At 34.2% G+C, this 17,601-nt stretch overlaps 1 protein-coding gene across 10 annotated transcripts in view; it reads left to right on the forward strand.

Annotated features, from left to right (window-relative positions):
* The window catches only part of LOC145245888 (uncharacterized protein C20orf96-like), a 2,261,276-nt gene that overhangs the window by 1,654,448 nt on the left and 589,227 nt on the right, over positions 1-17,601 (forward strand). The window lies entirely within an intron of this gene.

Raw genomic sequence — 17,601 nt, forward strand, 5'->3', positions numbered from 1 at the left:
ATATTATGCTCTTCAAGGAACTTCTTAACATTGCCAGATGTGTGAATGGGAGCATTATCCTGTCTGAAGATGGGATTATCATCCAAATTCTGGCCAAAATAGGGTAAAAAATGTTGTCAACATTAATGTACTTGGTCGAATTAATTCGATCTTGCAAGCGAACTATAGCCCCTGGACTATTGGCACTAATAATACTCCATACCAAAACTCAACCTCCACCACCTTGCAGCATTGAAACTGTGCACCTAGGATTCAATTCTGCATCCTTCCTTCGATGGATATACTGCCTATCATTACTACCTTGCCTTTTGAACTTGCTATTAATATAAAAATCAGATTTGGTTGTTGTTTTTTTCTTATCTTAATATAATTCTTTGGTGAAAACTTAAGTATTTACATCAAGAGGACGCATATATTTTCTAGTAGAAATAGTAATGATTATCCTGTTAGCATTTTTGCCTTAAAGCAGATTCAAGTTATCTCCTCTAAATTTTCTTGAGCAACATGAGTATGCGCTGTTCCATCCAGAACTATAAAAGGTGTTCCAAAATTAATGTCTCCTATTTTTTTATTCCACCTGAATGGATCAGAGAGGATTGCAAATTGCAGTCTTATGATGACTGAACTTATGCATTCATGACCTGAAAGTTTTGCCTCGCTATCACGGATAGTAACGGTGTGAAACTCTAAGAAAGCAGTCCCTGTCCTGGATGTACGTTAGAACTGATTAACATTCACGGGCGCCTGTTGAATGTTTACAGAGCCAATGCAGTTGATATCACTACAGGAGATAGGTTCGTCGATTTCAGAGTGGCAACAGATGTGAGTGACAAGGCATGCTCTGGAAACTCCTGCACAACCACCATCCTATCACTTACAAAAGTGCATCGAAAATGGTGACTACGTAGAAAAATAAATTCTTGAGCACTAAAGGCTGCTCATTTTAATGGTACCACTCCCGTCTTTGTAGCTTTTTTATTTTTTAAAACTTTTTTTCAATTAAAAAATAGGATGTATTAATTTTCGAACACCTCTCATACAAAAAATGGCCCTGTCGGTGGGGCATTAGAATACGCTGACTGCCCCCCCCCTGCAGAGGGTAAAAGTCCCTCAATGGGGGGTCCTGGATATGACCTTAAACTATATCCAGTGGTGAGGCTCCAGCTTGTGGGCTTTGGGGAGTGTGGAGCCACCCTTTAATTACCATTGCTCCCAGGTCCACTCTGACCTGGAATGGTAGTACCTGTTAGGGTCCCAACTATGGGTTAAATAGAAACCGACGTGAAAACAACAAATATAAAATTTTTCTTCAAAATTTTTGGATTCAGCATTAAATAACCCAAACGTAAAACAACCAACCAACCATACAAAAAAAAACAAACAAAAGACTTGCTCCATGCATGTGCTAGATTCAGAACAGTGCTTTTCCTTGACCTTATGCTGAACAGACGTGTTCTGTTTTGCTTTTTTTTCACTTGTTTTACATGGTTTTCATGCCTCTGTCACCATTTTGTGAGAACTTGCTACCGATTGCAGTCAGACAAAATTCTCAACAAGCTAACCATCTTAGCATGAACTTTATTTTAACTAAACGCAGCTATAGTTCTCAGATAATGTCAAAGTAAGTCCTGTTTACTTTATATCACCCATATATCGGTCTTTATATATTGTTTGTCCTGACAATTCATGTGTTTAAGAATAATTAATGTTGTATCATTAATAACTATACCCAGGAGTTTCATTCTCTTTTTTATGAATTATGTTTTATTATGCCCCCTCTCTTTGCATTTGTCACTGATGAATTAATGGGGTTTTGTGTATGTGAATTCAACCATTTCTTCCTTGTTATTTTCCCTTTGTTCTTGCGTCTTAACACTAATATGAAAACATAATCAATTATAAAATCATAGAAATATAATGTCAAATATTAGTACCAATATTTAACATTATGTTAAAAAAAACTTTGCTTGATTTGTTCTATTTTGTATCAACTCTGCTAAAATATGATACTTGCTCACAATTCACTTTAAAAGATTTATTATCATTATTGGGTTAAAATCAGACTTCCTTTTTTAATCAAATTTTTTGATTAACATTAGAGGCTTTCCAATACCAAACCTGCCTAAGAGCACTTCGAGACATATCACTTACATTTGTATAAAATTTCCCCAATAATCCAGAGCTGTAGAGTTAAGTCAAGCCTATAATAATTCTGGGAGTCAGAGTTGGATTTTTAATCTTCAAAGAATCAACAGACAGTTTGAATATTAGAAGACTTGAAAATAAGAAGTCCAAGTCGGATATTTTTGGAATTCTGGGTTGAGGTGAAAATATTTGGAATCCTAATAGTCTAAACCTGATTCTATACCATCCGATTCTGCAAGACTAGAAAAATCCTAGACATTGATTTAAACTTTGTCAGTTATACTCACCATGATAAAGGTGAAAGTTTGTATTATAGATCAAGTATCAGAAATCTCTGGCCTGCGAGCAAATGCAAGCATTTGGCCCCAAGAACATCTTTAGTTAATGCATAAAACGTTTTACCAATATATCAATATGTGTGCATGTGTCTGTTTTCTCGCACATTGGTTTTCAGTGGTTGATCCTCGAGCAAAACAAATAGCATATTTGGAAACAGCAGATTTATGTATATGTTTTAGTCTGATCTTAAAATGGTTATAAATTTTTTCTTCAATAATAATAAAGAGTTGCTCTAATAGCATATCAGTCTTTACAGTTATTTAATTCTAAGGCAGAATAATAATATTATTAGAAATATTAAACAGAACTCTAAACCCTCATTTGAATATGTAAACTAACTCAACAATGTAAGTGCATCAAACATAAGATAGTTTATTTAATTAATGATGCAAGTTGTTGGGCATAGTTGTTCAGTGTGTTTATATATTGGAGAAATTCGGACTACTAGCTGATGATGTGAGGAGAATGAATGAGTGTTAGGATTCCCATTTTCTTTTCCTTCCCACGAGGGCAGAGTTAGATACCAGGGTCGTTTGTCAATCTGGAGAAAAGGAACAAAACTAAAAATTGTCTCAGTCGTGAAGGATTTCTCCTCCACTAACCGAGAACAAAAAATTGAAGCGTAGCATCAAAAAAGATGCTACGCTTTGAGTTATATTTTTTCTTCGCTCTGATAGTTTACAAACAAAACAGAAATAAACAAAAAATTCTTGGCCTGAAAGCCAAGGGTTAGTATGCATGATTTATTTTAAGAGATAGAGATGTAACCATATTATTGTCAGAGTTTGATGTTAATAAAGCTATTAGCTCTGATAAAATACATCCAAAATATTGTTTTGTCAACAAGTGAGGGTTTCATCAATGTTGTTTTCAAATCATTTAATTAATGAAAATATCCCATACCTATAAAAAGCAGTAGTTGTAATTTCATTACACGAAAAGTTTCAATCCATTTGCCCAGTCATTATTGGTCAGTTATTCTGACCCATACAGGATATTCTGAGAAAATTTTAAAAAGAAATTAAAAAAGAAATCATGTTTTGGCTAATAAATGATGTATATTTAAAATTCATAGAACTTTTAGCATCAGTTTGAGCCTGGTAATCAGCTCATTATTGGTGCTGCACACAGTACATAAGTTATTTTATTTCCAACTGTATCCCAAACATGATAGTCTGTGGGGGATGAAATCAGATAAAAATTGATGATCAGATGTTGATACTGATGAAGTCATGCAGGGTTTAAGACTGCAAGTTCTTTGTTTTCTTGGAGATCTGACACTGAGCAAAGTTCTACTGATACATGTATTGCTTTTTTGCAACAACCCTCTCCACCCAGTGCTTGATAACAGTGAACAGCAACTCGATATAGCCATCTGAAATGAGGCTGAATCCCTTTCGAAGAAAGTGGAGTGACATGGCACCGCTTTCTCTGGAAACACACCCAAAGATAATCCCATTGAGGAAATTTAGTCTTCATTACATACACTTGATTGCGGACTGAAGGCTAACCAGCTGCTGTCCTGCACGTCGTGTTGCCAATCAAGGGTATTCCCAGCTTGACTGGCTTTTCTAAAGTGGTTTTATTTGGCAGTGAGTAGTTTGACTTTTTGACTCTTACGAGGAGTAGCAAAGATTTTCTTTCAGCGTGTTCTTCATAGTTTCAACCCTCATATGATTTTTTTTCACTACGGTATACAGTGGTGCCAACAAGAAAGTTCGAACTTGTCATTTTTCAAAAACCGTAAATTTAAGGTAAATTGAATTAGCTGTATATCTCATTGGATTCGCTTTTTATTCTTCCATAATGTTACCTTCCATATTTGACTTGTAATTGAATTATCCTTGTGTTCACGCCAATTTAAAAAATTAACTTCAAGTAAAGAAGGCAAAAAGAAACACTGCACAATGAAAAATTAGAACATTAATGCAACACAAATACAACAGGAACACAATGAACTAGCTAATATTTAGCAACATAGTCCTTCTGCAATTTGGCAGTCTGCAATCTTTTAGGCCTTTCTGGAATTAGTCTGCAGCAATACTCCAGTGAAAGGGCATCCCACTTCTCTTTAATTTTTGTTCAAAATTCTTCCAGATTTTTAATTTTATCATTGCATAGTTATTGCTTGATATAATGCCATACGTCTTCGATAGGATTGAGGTCTGGAGATTGTGTAGGCCAATCCAAACACAGAATATCATGCTCTTCAAGGAACTTCTTGACATTGCCAGCTGTGTGAATGGAAGCATTATCCTGCATAAAGATGGGGTTATCATCTAAATTCCGGTCAAAATAGAACAGAAAATACTCAGTCAACATATTAATGTACTTGGTCGAATTTATTCGACCTTGCAAGCGAACTATAAGCCGTGAACCATTGGCACTAATGTCCTTCCTACCTACCATCACTGCCTAGCTTATTGAACTTGCTTTTATTATTAAAAATCACTTTCGACTAATATGAAGAGTCATAATCTTCATTACATCCAGACGGCACTTTCTGTTCTTTCCAGCAATCATTGGCTTTCATCTTGCAACACTGTCTCGCAAATTAAATGCTTTCAATCTGTTCTTAACTGTAGAAAGAGAGCACTTTTAACAAGATTAGACTGTTGCAGGAGTTGGGGAGCCATTTCAAATCTTCTTTTCTTTTTGCCTTCTCGAATCGAAGTTAATTTTTTTAAATTGATGTGAACACTAGGATACTCCAATTAAAAGTTAAATATGAACAGGTAAAATTATAGAGAAATAAATGGCAAATCAAATGTTTAAACAGTTGCAATTCAATTTACCTTAAATTTGCGGTTTTTAATAAAAAATTACAAATGTGGACTTTCTTTTTAACCTACTGTATATCGTCTTGTCTGGCTCTAGCCACATTCCTTTCCAGCTTTGTATATTTTACTGTGCGGACAAAGTCAGAATGTTATGATTCTTCCTCTCTCACAATTTAAATCCGGTGTAAATCATGATGATGCAGATCACTTATTTCCAGTCAGATCTGGACTCCAGCTCTTAAAAACATCAATAATATACAGAAACAACTATTTATTGCACTCTATCATGATTAACTACTTTAAATGCTTCTGAAATTTAAAAAAAAAGTATATATAAAAGTGTTAAATTTATCTCAAACATTCTGCATTTTAAGTAAAGATTTCTGAGAAATTCATTTGAAATCAAATTCTCAAATTTATGAAAATAATATAAAACTTAAATAGCATCTTTACCTTTTCAAATCTTTCAAAAAGTATTGCTGACGTAAACGAATATTTATTAGAGAGAAATATTTTGTACTTCAAAGTTTTGACAATTCATCATATTATTTATTATTTATAAAATGGGTAAAAATAGGCTTTTTAAATAATATATTAAATATTGTGAAATATTTTTTGTGCGACAAAAGAGAGTAAAAGTTAATAACGATTAATCTGAATTATGCAAAATACCTTCCAGTGTTCCTTGGAGTTCGGTATTGTGACAACTTTATGTATATATTAATGATTTACCTGACATCGTAAGTTCAAGAGTAGAATTATTCTCTGATGATTTTAAATTGCTTGTTGGACAAATATATACTAGCAGAGAGAGACCAGACGTTGCTCGGGGTTGAATGAGCATCAACAAATGTTCCACACCTCTCATATTTTTTATTGTTATTGAAATCGGTGAAATTGCCCATTTTCCAATCAAATCGATTGATTGCCTGCTCTCATTGTGGGCCCATTGTAATGTACCAGGAGAAAACTGTACATGTCTCCCTGCACTGAATTAGTCCAAGTTACATTATAGTTCACATTGCACTGTACAGAATCTACTGTTGATTTTTATAAAATTATTTTTATATAATGGCTAGAATTAAAATTTTAAATGTAAAAATCAAGTATCATGATTCAATTGCGCTCTAAACATTAACATTCATTTTGAACACGCCTCTATCTTATCAAAGAATTTACTGTTGATTTTATAAAATTATGTTTATATAATGGCTTGAATTAAAGTTTAAAATACAAAAATCAAGTATCCTGGTTCAATTGTCATCTAAACAAACATTTATTTCGAATGCACCCGTGTCTTACCAAAGAGCCTATTGTTGATTTTCTACGCTGGGCCTTTCTGCTTGTGCAGTGATAAAACTTCTTTGAATGCACTTTTGATGTTAAGCTGTAAAAAAATGTTACTTTGGGTCAAAATCAGACTTCATTTTTTAATTACGTTTTTTCGATTATCGATTTTCGATAATTATTGGGGGCTTTCCGATACAAAACCTGCCAAAGAGTACTTCCAGACGTATCAAGTACATTTGCATAAAATATCCCCCAAAAGGGTCTAGACGTTTCAGAGTCGAAGGGGACTCTCTATTTCTCTTTTACACACGTAGACGAAATGCCTTATAGTAAAAAGAGATCTCGATATTTATAAAAATTGTAAGATACATGTAAATTGAAATTTATTAAAAAGAGGCTTATGAATATTTGCAAAAAAGATGGATATTAAAAAAAACAAACAAACAAGAGAATAAAACGCATAACTTCGTTAATGTGATTTTCAAATTCATGATCATGTTTTGTCTATTAGAACTAGTTATACACGTTCCAGGACAGGTAAAGTGAATGCCTCCAAACAGAACAGTTTGTGCACCACTTTTATATCCCCCAACAAAGACTAAACCTTATGTTTAGAATATTTATTCTAATTTTGATAAAAATCCATTACATGATTTGGATTCTAGAAAATGTCTCAAATTTAAGGCTTAACGGATCATAGTAAGAAATCGGAATCTTACTGTATTAGTGTCAAATGATTCTGAATCAAATTAAATGCAAATCTGAAGTCTTTCAATTTTCGGAAATGATACATCCATTGATCCGGATTTTTTTTTTTAACATTGGCGCAGGTGCAACCGACAGCTGACGAGAATTGACGGAAAAAGCCAAGTGGTGGTTGCAACAAACAGATCAACAAAAACTATGTTAATTTTAATAAATCATTTTATTTTTTGTGAATTTTACTCTGAAGAAGTTTAAACAAAAATAATTTACTGTTATTTTTATAATATATAATTTTTCCACAAAAGATTGATTTTTTTTTCATTTTTGGAGGTTAAAGTTCTCTTACATGTAATATGTCAATGTTACAATTTTCTTTTTCAAGAAAATCTTTTTTTAATGTTCGGTATATTTTTGCGAAATGTTCAATATTTTTTTCTTCTGTTTTTTTTTTTTGTTAACGTTTATGTTTTTTTACATTTTTTCAAGAAAAGTTATGGAAAAGTAGATTTTTTTTGTAGTTTTTATATTTACATGTTTTAGCAAAGAAAAGTTTATATATTTTGTATCAAAGAAAAGCTGAGGATTCCGAAGGAAATAATCCTGACAAATGTCTTTAATGAAGTTCCTCCAGTCCGTCGCTGTATGATCCAAAACAATGCCGCATTCTCTTTGCAGATTCTTTGTGGTGGCCATTTTGTGAGCCCACGAAGAAATGAATTTTAGAATCTTGGAAATTTCCAGTTTGGAGTATGACAAAAATGCTTCGGTATGCAAGGACTCAAAAACATTTAGCATTAGTGCATATCCAAGCAAAACCATCGTTAACATACCCCTTTTATTCAGTAAACATTTCTGAAAACATGTCTGGCACATTAATTCCAAGGGTATTGATACCTCTCTTGGATAAAAATGACTGTTTCTTCAAGCGTTTGGATGCATTTTTCCAACGTGCAAAGGTTCAAGATGGAATAGTCTGAAGTTTATGTCATTTTCTTGTAAGTGAATTGGTTCTTTTTCTTTGAAAGTCATCTGCTGCTTCCATTTCAAAAGTTATATTTCCATAGGCTAATCTCAACCAAATGATTTTAAACATAAAAAGTAAAACGACCTCCGTTTTATAATTTCCCTGCCCCTCCAAAAAATATAAGTATATAAATACTTGAAAAAAAAAAACAACAAAACAACTCTAACAAAATAATGTGGGGTTTTTGCTATTGTTCCCGTCAGCAGTCAGTTGCATCCGCTCCAACGTTAGAAAAATCCGGGTCAAAAGATGCATAAGTACCGAATTTTCAAATGGAAGGTTGTGGCCATAATATGCTTTCTAACAACCCTTTAAGATACCACGGAGAAATTAATATTTGAGGAATATTGTCTAATACCTATTAAAATTTCATAAAAATTGGAGATATGCAATTTTTTACCCTTTTTCTCCCGTTTGCATACAGTCAAATTAAACTCAAATCTCAAAACCCTTTATGCTTAGCAACTGTGTTCCAAAGTTCATAATGATTGGTTAATTAGTTTAGAAGTGAATTCTGTACATGCAAATGTATAAAAAAAATATTTACATACCTAATTTGATATAGACATGGGAATTATACTATAATATTAAAAATGGAACGTTACATAGTCAGATGAATAAACTAATAAAAGTATTAAAGAATTCCGATTATAAATAGTTGGAATCCTGAGGTTTAATTACTTTACTAGAGAGAATAATGAAGGTGCCTTAATTAAGACTTTCTGAATAGTTAATGGAATTGAACTTACTTTTTAATATCCTTCCTTGCATTGGTAATTTATTGCTAAGAAACATTTCAAAAACATGTCGACCACAAAATCATATTTTTTTCTAATAGAGTAACTATCACAACACTAAAGAACTTCCCTTTATTTCTGTGTGCTTCGCACCAAACGACATTTCCATGATCAGAGTTTATTTCCAAGAATTTCATCTTGACTGTTATTTTCACAACGTTTCGGCTAATGTAACTTCCAACCTTCTTCACGGGCATTGTGTCGAACTTGTGAATCTACATGGAATTTTGAATGAAAATTACAATCAAATCTTACCAAGTACCTTATTCACTATCCCATGAATCTGCGGTGTAGTGGATAAGGTATTTGATAAAATTCTGTTGTAAGATACTCTCTTCTGGAGGGTGAAGGTTCAATTCGTAGTACAGGTGACACTCAAAATACAATTGCAAATTACTTAAGACTTCTACCCAGTCATGGCTGATAGAATAAGAGCATGCTATCTCCATGGATTAAATAAAGGGTTCTGTTTGAAATTATGTACAGATTCTCATGTTGGACAAGATACACCTGAAGAAAGTCGGAGGTTACATCGACCGAAACGTTATGAAAATGACATTGAAGATGAGAACAGTAGTTCGAAGAATCCAAATAATACAAATAATCAATGCTCATCTTTAAAAAATTCAGAAATGGTAAAATTAATTCTCTGCAGAGAAAAATTTTACACCTATTTTATGTCCCATGAATTATCATTTCCTACACTGAAGATTGTACGGCACAATCACGTTGACACACCGGTTCTCGCCAGATCACCAAAGTTAAGCAACGTTGAGCCTGGCCAGTACCAGATGAGTGACCATTTGGGAAGGTTAAGTGCTGTATGTACCTTCTGGGAAGGTTGGGCGTGGGGTCAGCACCCTCACTCTGTAAAAAGAACTCCTCGCTACAAAAGCATTTACAAAGTTGTAGATGGCCTATGCCCCTCCATGGGCTCAAGGCTATGGATGGATGGATGGATGGATGGATGGACATCATGAAACACTAATGTCGCTTGATTGCCATAAATATATTTCCATAATTTACTGCACATTTGGAACAAATTGTTTAAGCATATTTAATTAGCTTTGGTATGAATTATTTTAAAACTATACTGGATGAATTCACAAATAATGGTAAAACTAAATTCACAGGACTTATTGGAGTCTCTCCGATAAAATATTTTGGAGAATGTATTCATGTATATATTCTGTGTGGCTTATTAAAAGTTAACCTGTGATTATTGATTAAAAGAGAGATACCTCCAAAGACATAATAAGAAGGGCTGTGACAACAGAATATTCTTGTCATTCTTTTGACTCTCGGGTATATATCCGACACAGTTAGACACAGTTAATTAACTGAGAACCGTATCCGTCTATATAAAAACATATAAGATATTAACGGATATATGCTCAAAAGTCAAAATAATGAAAACAATATGCTGTTGTCACAATCCTAATAATAAGTAACCATTAAAATGCAAATAATATTTGTGGTAAAAGTGGAGTTATTAAATACAACTAACCTACAAATACTGCACCTTTTTGCTCTTCAGTTTTTGATGAAATAGTATTTAATAACATTGCTGATGTTAACCAGGTTTTCAGATAACCCTATTGTATTCTGATTGCCATAATAAATAGTGTCATAATCATTTTAATTTCAATTATTCATAGTGTCAAGAATTTTGCTTAAGAAATTTCAATTCCTGGATTACTACTGCCAACACAATCTATTCTGTTTTTTTTAAGCTGTACATAACTTAATGGCTATTTTCGGGTGTTTTGAGATGAGGATTGATAATTTGGATGACTCGGGCTACTATTCTCATCATGGTTGTTATTTTCACAACATTTCGGTTGATGTAACTTTCAACCTTCTTTCGGTGTGTCTTTTCGAAGTTAGAAATTTTTATGTCGAGCTTGTGAACTTATATGAAATTTCAAACTAAACTTTAATCCATGAGTGTGGATGGAAATTCCCTCTAGATTCCCAAGTTCAAAAGATGCACCTGGCGAACGTTGGATATGACATCAGCGAAAACGATGAGTAAATAATAACCAGGATGATAATACAAAAACTAATATTTTAGAGGTTTTAATCTTGAAGTATATTTAAATAAATAATGAAGCTGCAAGAAATGCATCCTTTATTGGTGGGATGAGAATTAGGTTTCAGATTTTCTTTTGTTGTTTTTTTTGCATGAAGAGTGGACTACTATATTACTCTAGGATTTTATTTTCACAACGTTTCCGTTGATGTAACCTCTTAAGATCACTTTGAAGTTGGGAACCTAATAATCAAACTCAGAACTTATACAGAATTTCAAACTGAAACTTTTATTTTATCTATGGCGGTAGATTGTTATCACTCTGGCAGGTGATACATGCAGTTGATAGGAGAGCATAACGACTAACGCTTCTACCTGATCATGGCTAACAGAACGAGAATAATTGGCCCCTCTCTGAATTAAATAAACTTACAATTCCGTATAGATCCTTCCAGTTCGACTAGAAGGTTTTTAAGTTGGAAAGGATGCACTTAAAGAGGTTACCTCAGCCGAAACGTGATAAGAATAACAACGAATCTGAAACTAATACTCTCATAATGCACTGCTCTGGTTGGTTGTTTTCCACGAAACTCGGTTAACTATTTTCAGATAATTAAAACTCATATCCCACGATATCTTTTTTATCTTTTGAATTCGTCTATTTGACATAAAGAAACAATAAAACTGAATGCATCAGTCGATAATTTGATGTTCCTTTGAAATAACACCAAACTTATTTTGCCTGAACAAACAGATCAATCGTTGCTTTTGTCAAAAATTGTGATAATTTAGTTACAGTGTAATATATTTATCAGGACGAGTTGCTGTCATGATATAGATTAAACATCCAATTATTTTATGTAAAACTTTATCGTCTATTGCTTCAGTATCACTTTCATCTATTTTATTAATGCTCAGTTTTCAACAGCAGAGGTTAGGGTTCAAATTTTTCATTCTGAATTTCATTAGTACTTTTATTAATATAGCTTGTCTGGTTCTTTTCAACAGAGATATTTTGACATCAGAATAGTCTATTTAGAAATCAGACAATTTGACTAAAATCAGTGATCTAAAAATGTTGTTTAAACATTTACTCACGTTTATTAATGTAAAATTACAGTGGGACATCCTTCTCTTCCCACAAAAGTTCCACCCATAGAATCGGTAATAAAATTCATGATCCTCTCTACAAATCAACCATATGTAGGACAAGTAAACTTCCGTTTATACCTGACTTGTCCACCAAGTTTCGGATATAAATATCCAACACTCTTTGCGTTATCGATGTTTAATGATATGATGAGCTATACTTTCTCTCATAGTAGGTAGTGTCGTTCCTGAATAGGCTCCACACTTCCTGGATCTTAGTCCCCTCAGATTTTAGATGTGGGGTTATCTTAAAGATAATGTCTATCAAAATAATCCTCAAACTATTCATAACTAAAGAGGGTGATCACAGCCCAAATAAGGGCGAAGTGTAGCAGAGTTATTGAATATTTTCTATGTCGTATTCAGATTTATCACTGAACTAGCCTGGATGCCCGGCGTTGCCCGGGTGTTTGGAGGTGTGTGTTGAGCAAAAAAAAAAAAAAAAAAGGTGGTAGTAGGCAGGCAAGCTTTAAACTATACCGCAAAGGAGGAATAGAACGTGAAAAAAACAAAACAAACGTGACGTCTTTACCACTGTGTCCATCACCAAACCGGGAGTAGCGAAATTAAGGCTAGTCAATCAAAAAGAGGGGATGACTTTCAAAAATATTGGTGAAAAAAGCTACCCCCATCCTTGTAAAAAAGTGCCTAGTTGAGGGTGAAGGAATTAATGTTTTTAGTCAATTATTCGATATTTGTCGTCCGAAGGGTCGAGCTTCACAACAATATCAATCTCATGACAGAGGCGAAACTGTTACATATTTATAACAGAAACTTGTGGTGGACAAGTCAAGCATAGATAGTTTACATATAGTTTGATTGCAGAAAGGATTGTAAATTTTACTAACGATTTTATGGGTGGTAATTTTAGGGAGTGGGAGTGACACCCTATATAGTTTGTGTTTTATTTGAATTTTGATTTTTCTTTATTCTGTGTGCCATACATGAATTTAATTAATTTTTTGACATTATTTCATTGTTTTTGATGACATTTTGTATTTTTATGCCATTTTTCTTATGTCATATTTTGTTTTCTTATGCCATACTAGCATTTCAGCCCGGCGTTTCCCGGGTGTTTGGAGGTGCATGTTGAGCAAAAAAAAAAAAAGTGGTAGTAGGAAGGCAGGCTTGAACCCGTATCACAAAGGAGGAAAAGAACAAGAAAAACACGTGACGTCTTTGCTGTTACGACCACCACCAATCCGGAAGTGACGTAGATTTAAATTAAGGCTAGACAATCGAAAAGAGGGATAATTTTCGAAAATACCAGCGAAAAAAGCGACCCCCCTCTATAGAAAGGTGCCCAGTTGAAGGTGAAGATATTAATGTTTTTAGACAATTTTTCGATATTTGTCGTCTGAAAGGTCGAGCTTAAAAGCGATACTGATCTTGTAAAAATCCGTCGCCTCTGTCGAAAGTTTTAGGCAGACATGCAAACATACATACATTTATATATTGGTAGCTCAAATTTTCGCTGGTGCTACCAGATCAAGCTGTCCTTTGGCTTTCTGAGACGAAATGCACCTACATTGACGTTTTTTTGTTTTCTGACCGTTTTTGTAAAACTTAATTTTGTTCTGCAAAACCAAAAACAAAAACAACAGCCCCTCTCCCTCTCCTTTTTATTTTATCCCTCTCCACTCCCAGACACTGTCAGCGGAGTATCAGAATACACCGACTGCTCCCCTGCAGAGTAAAAGTCCCTCAATGTGGCCACCTGTTGGCCGTAGGTGACGACCTGTAATGCCTTAGAATGGGATCCTGGTGGCTGAGCATCTCATGACCTCGGAACCAAGTGGCCGTGAGTTAACAACTCTCCACTTTGGCCCTTACTTCAGCAGGCTCGACCTGATTAACTGGCTAGTCATGACAGTCCCTAATAACAGTAAACTCCCACAAAAAGAGAAATACAAACACATTACACTTATAAAAAAACACACACATGCACATACCATCATTAGAAGGTGATGGCAAGGGCAAATCAAATGGTAAAAACTGATGCTATTGACAACTAACCCTTTCTATACCTTGCTGGGTCCGAGGAAATGGAAAAAAATCGTCATAAGCAGCTATACTCACTGTTTGGGTATATCATCATTGTATCCCTGAGATGCTTGGGCGAATGGGTTTCCCCCAACCATCTCCCAATTTAGGGTTTTGAGGAGGGTGGGGAGTAAGGATGATGAAAAGAAACAAAAAATATTCTATGGCTTCCAAAAAAATTAAAAGACCCCATCCAGAAAGCGATGAAGATGAAAACACAAACTTTCCGGAGTATATAATCTTGAAATCGCAAGATAACACACAAATAACTAAAATGTCCCCATTCAAAATCGAAAAAATTATCAACAAAAATCTGAAGACAAAACAAATGAAAAAATTAAAAAATGGAACTTTACTTATACAAGTATCTACTAAAAGTAGTGCCGACGAAATTTTAACATGGACAAAGTTCCATGATATAAACATCAATGCCTACCCTCACAAAACCCTCAACACCTCAAAGGGAGTCATCAGATGTCCAGAATTAAACACCTGCTCTCTAGAAGAAATAAAAACAAACCTAAAAAAAACAAAGTTATATATACTAAAAGAATTACAATAAAAAGAAATGAACAAACAATAAACACCAACACATACATATTAACTTTCAATACTCCCACCGTACCAACCCAAAAAAGACAGATCTCGCTCCACGTCAAAAACCAGAACTACAAATCAGAACAAATTTAAATCCTTGGAAATAATGGAAACAGACGACAGAGCCTCCGAACCCCCATAATCAAATAGAAAACAACCACTGTTATTCTTAATAAAATAAAAGGAAATCAAAAACATAAAACTAACTATGGCTAACAAAATAATCCACTGAAATTGCAGAGGTATAAAAACCAACCAGAATGAATTACTTCTACTAATATCCAATCTCTGCCCTACTATAATATGTGTACAAGAGACTTTTTTAAAACCATCTGAAACTATCAATCTCCGTAACTTCACTGAATATAACCACACAACAAATAATCCAAATAGAGCTTCTGGAGAAACATCCATTCTCATCAACAAAAACACAGCACAAAGCCAAATAAATCTACAAACTAATTTATAGGCAATTGCAACTACAACCACCCTACATAGAACAGTCACAATCTGCTCCATCTATCTACCCCCAAATGAGCCTATAGATGAAACAGAGATAGAAAAATTTATCAACCAACTTCCTTGCCCCTTCATATTATTAGGTGACTTTAACAGTCATAATGTTAGTTGGGGATGTTCAGACACAGACAGAAAAGGAATCCTTAAAGAAGATATTATCAACAACAACCTATGCATATATAATAACAAAAAAAAAAAAAAACAACCTTTATTCACTCTGCTACAAACTCATATTCAGCAATTGACCTCTCTATAAGTGATCCTAGTATCTTTATGGATTACAACTGGACAGTGCACGAGGACACTTGTGGGAGCAACTACTTCCCAATAATATTAGAACACTTTGGTCCTGAAACAAACTCAAAAATTCCTCGTTGGAACCTTAAAAAAGGTAACTGGAATAAATTCAAATCATTATGCGAACACAAACTCTTACCTGGAAAACATGTGAAAGACCCAATCACTCACTTTACAGATACCATCATCTCAATAGCTGAGGAATGCATATCGAAAACAAAGGTATCAACCAAGTGTAATCGGCCCTGGTTTAATGATGATTGCAAAAAGGCTATCAGGCTATGACATGCCGCATTAAGAAAATTCAACAACCGACTAACTAATTAGAATTTAAACAACTTCAAAATATGCAGAGCTAAAGCACAGCGAGCAATAAAAGAAGCCAAATGTGAATCATGGAAAAATTTTGTGTCCAAAATCAACAGTAACACCAAAGACAAAACCATATGGAAAATGATACGGAAAATATTAGGAAAAAAACACCAGTTCCCCTCTCAACCACCGCTTTATAAACAATAAAAAATAACCGGAAAAAAAGGACATAGCCAACATGCTTGCAGACACTATTGCAAATAATTCATCATCTAAAAATTACAATAAAAAATTCCAGACTATTAAACATGAATCAGAAAAAAACAACCTACACTTTAAAAGTAATAATGAAGAAGTTTATAATAAACTTTTTACCATTCAAAAACTAAAGGATTCATTTAAAAAGCCGATAACATGGCTGAAGGACCAGATGAGATAACATATGACTTCCTGAAACAATTACTAGATCAACCATTAAAGTACTTACTTTCGATTATTAATGACATCTGGACCAATGGCAGCCTTCCAGCTATATGGAAACAAGCCACAGTCATTCCACTACCAAAACCAGGGAAGGATACATCTGACCCCTCTGATTATCGCCCCATAGCTCTAACAAGCTGTGTGTGTGCAAGACGATGGAGAGAATGATAAACACCAGACTAATGTGGTTTCTTGAAACAAATAAATTATTAACCAACCTTCAATGCGGTTTCCGAAAACAACGGAGCACTACAGACCACTTAATACGACTGGAAACCTTTATCAGAAATGCATTTATACAAAAAAAACACATGACTGCTATATTTTTTGATCTGGAAAAAGCTTACGATACTACATGGCAGTATGGTATCATGAAAGATCTCAAAGAAGCTGGACTGAAAGGAAGACTACCCATCTTCATCAACAACTTTATTAACAATAGATTATTTAATGTCCGGGTAGGAACATGCCTCTCTGATATTAAGGAACAGGAAACGTGAGTACCACAGGGAAGTATTTTATCTGTAACATTGTTTAATCTAAAGATTAACAATATCGTTCAATGCATAAACGAAGGTGTGGATTGCTCACTATATGTAGATGATTTTTTAATTGCATATAGCTCAAGGCATATCCATATAATTGAGCGTCAACTCCAACTATACATCGACAAATTAAAAAAATGGACAACTGAAAACGGATTTAAGTTTTCCACTAAGACTAAATGCGTGCACTTTTGTCAGCTTAGAAAACTGCACCCAGATCCTCTCTTAAAACTAGATGATACCCAAATTTCTGTTGTCGGCAAACATAAATTCTTAGGATTAATATTACACAAATGACTCGCATTCATCCCTCATATTAAACACTTAAAGAATAAATGCAACAGAACTCTCCAGCTAATGCGAGTCATTGCCCACACAGACTGGGGAGCGGACAGACAAACCCTAATGAAACTATATAGATCACTAGTATGCTCAAAACTAGATTATGGCAGCTTCATTTATGGCGCCACCAGAGTATCATATATAAAGATACTAGACACTGTTCAACATCAGGGCCTCAGGCTTGTACTGGGAACTTCACCCA

Source organism: Euprymna scolopes, chromosome 1 (assembly GCF_053919585.1).
Source record: "Euprymna scolopes isolate OS-2025 chromosome 1, ASM5391958v1, whole genome shotgun sequence".
Classification (NCBI taxonomy): Eukaryota; Metazoa; Mollusca; class Cephalopoda; order Sepiida; family Sepiolidae; genus Euprymna; species Euprymna scolopes.